This window comes from Adiantum capillus-veneris, chromosome 22, assembly GCF_014529385.1.
Source record: "Adiantum capillus-veneris isolate H3 chromosome 22, ASM1452938v2, whole genome shotgun sequence".
Classification (NCBI taxonomy): domain Eukaryota; kingdom Viridiplantae; phylum Streptophyta; class Polypodiopsida; order Polypodiales; family Pteridaceae; genus Adiantum; species Adiantum capillus-veneris.
In genome coordinates, this window is record NC_140952.1 from 113,210,026 (window position 1) to 113,218,023 (window position 7,998).

The following is a 7,998-nucleotide window of genomic DNA, read 5'->3' on the forward strand; positions in this document are numbered from 1 at the left end:
CATCTTTTCATCTGTGATTGGAGAGGGTAAATGTGTAACCAACTTGCTTATGACATAGTTATTGCATGTGACATACATTTGAGGCTTGCCATAGAGACTCACTTTGTCTAGGGCCATCAGCCTTTTTTTCATGATAGAGCCTCTTACACAAGAAGATTTACAAATTTTCTCATGTTGGAAAATGGACTCTTTTTCAGTGTTTTTCATACAATGCATAACAACATGAGGAAGATTTACAAATTTTCTCATGTTGGAAAATGGACTCTTTTTCAGTGTTTTTCATACAATGCATAACAACATGAGCTTTTGCTCGAGAGGCACCACATACCTAGCTAGGTACGATTGGGGGCAGGGGACCACCGGCCCCCCCACCGGGCTTGTGGTCCCTTGGCCCCAATCGTACCTAGCTAGGTAGTGCCTTCCTTCTAGAAGCTCATGATGTTGAGGTAAACCACAATGTGAATTATTGTGAGAATCTGTCCAAAACTTCTTGTGTTAACATTAGGACTGTTTGAATGATATAGTGACAATATCATGCAACATGGATCACCGACCTACCATGTCCACTTATTCATTGGCAAGTGGGTTCTTCCAATTCGAATTGGGAATCATGTTGAAGTAGAAAATCTTTGACCACCTGTCAACTATCACCGAAAGTTGAGTTTTTGTGAGAGCATTTCTAACTCGATACCCAATTTTAATTCTTAGAATATCATGTTGTTCTGTTGGGATAGGCTTTAGCATAGAAACCTATCCTTCTGAGACTAGATGAAACGATTTGAGATGACATAACATGATGTGAGATGAGAGTCTTTCACAGGCTCGCATGAGGCATATCATTGGCCTTCAAATTTAGCCGTAACTTGGTAGAATGGACCCCTCTTTCTAAGAATGCTTTGAGGATGCATTTACCTTTATTTGGAATTGTACTATATTGATTGTACTACCCATGAGATGCTTAGTTTAAGGCTATAGAGAGAGTTTCTCTTGTACTCTTTTTAATCATCTGCATTTAATTATGCCGTCTGAATCTTAGATGGTGTTGTACCCTCTTCCTTTATCTTACAAGTGGTATCACAGCCACAAGAGGGTGAGTACTTTGCTAATGTATTTAAGATTATTGGCCTCACTAATCATTGAGGAGATTATCAAGTGTAATCTATGTTCATTTATGTTAGTCAATTGAGCCCACTAATTATCTTGGCAAATCAAGCCTTGCTTAGTGGAATATTAGGTTTTCTATTAGTGTGTAGCTAGTCCCATCAATTAGAGCGTTCTAATAAAAACTATTTAAGCTCAAGTTGATGGGTTTGAAGTATACCATGTTCAATTGCTAAGGGCGGTACTTACATTCTTTTGTGGTTTTTTCTTGCATTTTGTGTGTGCTCGTTTTGTCCATTAATCACCTCATTCAGTTTCAATTGTATTTATTTATTTGAGATTAGTCTTTGTTTTCAGCTTCAAAATGAGCTATAAACCTCAGTAAGTAGCGCTTATTAGAGTTCCTAATCACCCTACCGAAGTTTAGGGGGGTGTGACATATAAGGAACTTGAAAAGTTCAATGGTCAAGGCTTCCATACTTGGCAAACAAAATTGAGGGGGTACTTAATGAAAAGGAACCTTTAGGTACTAATTAAGCACCATGAGATGAAAATTTCACTCAAACTAGAGCTTCTTCATATATGATTGTCGACCAATTCTCTACAAAGGATGATGGATACTCATCACATAGCTTCACTTGAATTATGTGCACTTTATAGATGAATGCACTAGTGCTCATAAGGCTTGTGGATCTCTTCAAAAGAACTTAGGTTTTTGTACAAAAAAGCGTAAGAAAGCTTGATAATTGACAATGGAGTAAGAAGAAGACATTCTAAGCCTTATAAATTAGTTGTGAAGTATCGAAAGATGATAAAGTTGTACTCTTAGCGTACATTTCTCGAAAAGTAGGATCATCTTGTCACACAACTTAAAGAAGAGCACCCACTTCAAAAGGAAGGAAGAAAGCATCAAAAGGTATCACAATTCTCTACAAGGGGAGACGTTTTCCTAAGCTTTTCACCCAAAACCAAGTACTACACTTATGGAAGGTTAGGACATTAATCCAATCCCTATCTCACTCTTTTGTATCATTTTAGAGGTAGCTTAAGAAGGCTTAGTCTTCCTTATGGCAATTGATTTAAGGGGAGGGTCTTATGAATATGAGTCGTTACTCATAAGTCGTTATGGCACCCATGATTATGAGCCACTTAAGGCACCCATGATATGGGCCATCTTTACATGGCACCTATGAATGTGAGGGCATATGAGTTGCGCTTTTACACTTGTCATGGCCTAACCGCGAAGTGGAAGTTAGTTTGGATGGGCTTTAGCCTATGAACCTCCCTAAATGATATGAGACGACATGACATGATATGAGATGAGAGTCCTTCACATGGCCACATGAAACATATCACTAGCTTGTAAATTCAAACCCTATTTTTTAGGGCCATTGACCTCTCTTCTAGGGATGTTTAGAGGATGCATTTACCTTCGAATAGAATTGTAATACCTTCATTGTACTGCCCATGAGATGTTTAGCTCAAGTCCATAAAGAGCCCCCTCTTGTACTCTATTCATCTAATTCAATAATCAAGTTTTCATTTGCATTTCCATTTCATTATGTAATTATGCTTGCTTAATCTTGAATGGTACTTTGCTCTTCCCTCTTTAACCAGAGCACTTTTGATGTCGGCTATCTTTGTGTATTTACTTAATCACGTACGGAAGAGATTATGATCCACATGAGTTTTTTTGTTTGTGAATTTAAGGAATTGCTTGGATTTTAAGCATGCTTTGAGCAAGCCTAGAGTGGCTGAGACAAAAGGTTGGTCCAAGGAGTAATTTTTTCGATATCCTATTCAAATTTATTTTAGCAAATGTTACTAGAAATGGAACGTGAATATTTACCTTTAAATATTTCATTTTACTTTTGTCTTTTCTTGCAGTTCCTTTCTCTTTGTTACTATTTTTTTAAAGAGTGCAGTGTGTTCACACACATCACTACCACATGTATATGGTAACAAATCCCCCTTGGAGTGATGCTGTGAACTAGAGCTCGCACATGAGTAAAGGGAAGTGCCATGCCCTGAGGACATGATCAGTCCACAAAGGGGAGTAAGCCCAAAGCTTTGCGGAAAGCTTCAAGCTTCTCACGAGACAATGCCTTTGTGAAAAGATCTGCAAGGTTGTCCTGTGTTGGCACATAAGCCAAGCTGATCTCTCCTGCTGAGAGCCTCTCTCTGACATAGTGGTAATGCACCTCAATGTGTTTTGTGCGAGCATGAAAAACTGGGTTCCTCGCAACTTCCAATGCGCTCTGATTGTCAGTGTAGATAGTGTTGGCAGTGTCTTGTCCAACACCCAAATCAGCCATAAGGCGTCTGAGCCATACACACTCAACCGTAGCTGTGAAGACTTCCCTGTACTCAGCCTCACAACTCGAACTGGCCACAGTAGGTTGCTTCTTGCTCAACCATGATATACATGAACTGCCAAGCATGAAACAACTAGAGCGCTTTGTTAGCCTGCATGACGGTGCTATAAAGAAATGAATGGAAGCTAGTGATACTTGTTATCCATACTTGCCTTGGTCTGTTGAGCTGGCTCGTATGGGGAGGCTAGTTGGCCGAGGACAATGCCAGAAGGGTGCTGGGTTGGGGCGACACCTACCTCCTCCTACCTCTTGAGATGCTACTCCCAGAGAGAGAGAGAGAGAGAGAGAGAGAGAGAGAGAGAGAGAGAGAGAGAGAGAGAGAGAGAGAGAGAGAGAGAGAGGAGAAAAGAGAAGTTGCTCTTTGTATTCTTCATGCATCCACAATATGACATGAGCATGCAATGATCCTCTATTTTGAACCTCATATCTAACCAAGTGGTGTTGCACACGGCCCAATACACCTTTCGGAATTATATATTTGGACATAAGCATTTGGAACTTAGAGTGGAAGGTGAGGACGCATTCAACTGGGCAATCTGTCCAAGTGAAGGAGGCTTTTAACTGATGCGCAATTAGCTCGATTGTGTCAATCTCAAGCCATCTTGTGTCTGTGACCTCATCGACAGTGAAAGTCAAGAAGAAATCAGGCATTCCCCATTCATTCACCATTGCTATCAAGTCCTTTAGGTTCTTGCGGTGCCACGAGCAGGAGCCTATCATGGCGGACGGGTTGATGTATAGAAGCACATGCCTCATAGTATCTTCGCCATTTGTTGTACGATTGGCCCTCTTGTGTTTGTCAATGTCCTTTTGCAACAAGCTCGTGTGTGTGTTTCTAGCCAACATAAGTGCCTGCTTTAGTTGGTACATCATGAGTAGGTATGGCGTGTACATGGTGCAAACGGAGAACAGAGTCGATGCACGGATCTTTACATATATACTGAAGTTGATTTTACCATCATACTGGCCTTTCCCAAAAGGGTTCAGGAATGGAAACACTGCTGTCTCTACTGTGATGTCGTTTGCAGAGCTTGATGGGGCAGGCATGCTGTTCGGCTTGAAAGCAAATGTTCTCTCACGCAACTGTTGACGGCCACGGAGCTGCAGAGAAGCAAATTCGTAAGTATCGCTAGCGGTGAATGCTCTTCTCTTGGTTGGTTCAACGATGTTTTCGATGATACCAAACATCAAACTTGTGCAAGCTGAGCCATCAGTGCAAACGGTGCGTTGTCTTGTTGTTGTTGAATGATCTTTCTCACACTATCTTGACTTAGTATGCAGACCCCAAGCTTCTTATTCGGCCGTTCAGCCATCGACATGTACTTCTGTAGTACGAAGTTTTTCTCGAGATTGAATGCAAATATGTCTGCCACTTGTGATGTAGCTAGATCTTGCTCTTTGAAGGTTGTTCTATGCTCTTTACTCCATGATAGCAGAGGGTTATCTAATATTGAACGTTTGTCCAGTGTACCTCGTGTAATTGTTGTCACTGTTGAGATGGCATTGACAGATATGTCAGTGACGCTCAATAGTTGTATGTGAAGCTGATTTCCGTTCAATATTCTTCTTGTGTAGTCTGGAAGTAAGGGCACACAATATCTGCGACGTGCACTTGAGTTCTCACAAGTCGAGCAGTGCACCTATTGCGTTTCTACTCGTGTAGCCTCTAAGCTGGATACCAATATACTGCTAGCAAACATTGCAATCGATGTCTCGTCTGGAGCTCGAATACAATCAAAAGAGGCACTTCTTTGGATGAAAACTACACCACAAACAAAGCATATGCTTAAAGGTCTGAATATCGCTACAACGTCTGAACTCCATTGGTAGACTATATTGACGATATCAATCCATGATTGTGAGCATGGTAGAAATCTAGCCTTCTTCTTGATTGAAGTGCGATGTCTCGCATTCGATCTACTGAGGTGTATCCTACGCTTCCGGTGATGGTCCATTCAAGCCTTAAGCTGGACTCAATCTGAATGATTCAATGTGATGAAAACCTTGTGATATCTACTTACTAGTCACGTCGAAGCAACGACCAATGCATGCGTTTGAAACAAACATGTACCTGGTGTTGGATTGTGCTGATGTGGGCTTTCGAGGTTGGAAGAGGCAAGCGATACTCGATTTTCCGAATGTCCCTTGCAAATAATAAGTACGAAGCGTTAGAAAAGAAATAGCACAATGTTGAAGGTTCTGAGAGTAATCTCATTATTTGTATGTGTTCTTTCATTCTTATGTTATAGAAAAAAAAGAAAACGTGCTGGTGTCCTTGCACGGGGGAGTTTGCATAGTCCTCCCCAATTTTTATAATACGAGGGAACGTGCCATTCCCACGGCAGCATGCAATTTTCAGTGTGTTCTTTTTACTGTGTTCTCAGTGTTCAAGTCTAGAATGTGGCACTTCTTACTCACCGCACGCTAGAGTATGTCGTCGTTGCAAATGTAGAGGAGATGTGTCCAAGGTTCTCTTGATCTGTTTGCAATGTAACACGGTAGAGTTAGACCATAACTAGTTGGGCCTGCAGAAACGAGCTGAGTAAGGTAGTTGAAGCTGGACATACTGTTCAACCAGCCACCACTGGGTCTTGTTACACACAAAGCTGCTATGATTGCTACACGGGGAAGGCGTAGAGGCTTTGCTGCAAAAGAAGGTCGATTCGAATATGCCGATGAGGCGAACAGTGACATTGTCGACCTTCTACTGCAGGAATGAACAGGGAGGAGCTTGGCCTACAGAATCTATGATATTGAAGAATGCTCTCGCCATGTCGACGAGGCAGGCTTTTCTTCATGGCTCTTTGCTTTCATGTGAACAGCATAAGGTGTCAGTACAACAGCTAGCTGGGTGTTGCCACTTCCAACACCATAGATCAAAGAATGAGTGGAAGACAGAAGGGTCCGATGGTTCCATTAAAGCTCTGAGCGAACAAGTACTTCTAACTTTTGTCTCTATTGCTTTCTCTTATATGACTTCATATGTGAGTAGAAGCTGCTAATTAACCTCCTAATAAGTTGCTTAAGCGTGTGGTAAATGCGAGCTATTTTGGAGCACATAAGAAAAGCATGGAAAGAGAAGGGTAATCTGTAGACCCACATGCAGCAATGCTTGTTTGCTTCCTGTAGTACTAGCTACAAATAAGTCACAGTCTCGTGTAGTAATTACTACTGTGAGTATGTGTGTGCAGAAATTTTAACATGCTGCGATGATGGCTTTGGTTGAAAGGAGGAGCGTCAAAAGATGCTACTGTGTGTGGGGAAATTTTAACGTGGTGCGATGATGGCTTTGGTTGAAAGGAGGAGCGTCAAAAGATGCTACTAGAGACAAACCTGTAGACAAATTTCGAAGCTGATTACTCCTGGGATTGCGGAAAACATGCGTAGTGCACCTGATAGAGAGCCTAGGAGCAAGGCAGTTCAAGTAGCTAAGCTCACACATAAATTCAGTGGAGACGGAGATGCTAGAAAGCATATGGAAGTCTTTGAACATGTGTGCGATTCCTTGGAAGAGCACAATGAGCTACATAAGTGTAAGGCTTTGAGTTTGACCCTAAGCGGAAAGGCTGGAGATTGGTATAGAACCTTAAGAGTAGAAGAGAAAACGATCTACTCTATTCTTAGGAGACTGTTCTTAAAAGAATACATACGAGAGGGAGTACTTTGGGGTGTAGCCTCTCAGCTCCAGAAAGCCCAACGAGAAGAAGGTGAATCCGTGAGAGACTTCATTAGTCGCCTAAAGAATTTGAATTCTCGATGCAATCCAAACGAGCGATTCAACAACAACCAATTGCTCGATAGATTCATTAGGGGACTACGACATGAAAGTATTTATAATGGCCTAGTCATTAGAGGTATCACTACTTGGGAAGCAGTCACCATGAATGCAATCCAATTGGAGGATAATTTAACGATTGCAGGAGAAAGAGTGTCTCCCGAGCCGAAGTCTAGTAGCTCGCAAGCATCAGGACATGAGCCAATGAAAATAAAGCCAATCGTGAAAGAGCAAACGATATCTGAGATGACTTTGGCAGATCTCACCAAGGCCATCCAAGAAAGCCTTAGGGGTAATCGTGCTCCACAAAACACTCATATGTATCCAAGAAGGGAGCAACAATGGTGCTCAATTTGCTTGGGCCCACATACTACGAGTGAATGCCCTACTTTCAGAGTAAAGTTTAACGGGACTTGTAACGCGTGTGGTAGGTATGGCCATCAAGCGAAGGATTGCCTAATGCTTAAACGCATCATGGAAAATAGACCGCCTATAGCTTGGGCAGACTCACCTCGAGTTCCTGCATTGATGCCTACCCCACCCATGGAGCAACAATTGCCATTACAGCACATGGTCCCTAGAACCCAAAATGTGGTCCAAACCACACCGTTGCCACCTCCAGTGCTAGGACCACAACCCCCTCATCCAAGAGTTACACCTATGAACCAAATAGGTTGCGAGTCATCTAGTACTTATGTAGATTGCGAAGAGGACATAGACTCTAGTATCACATATGGAGTCGACATG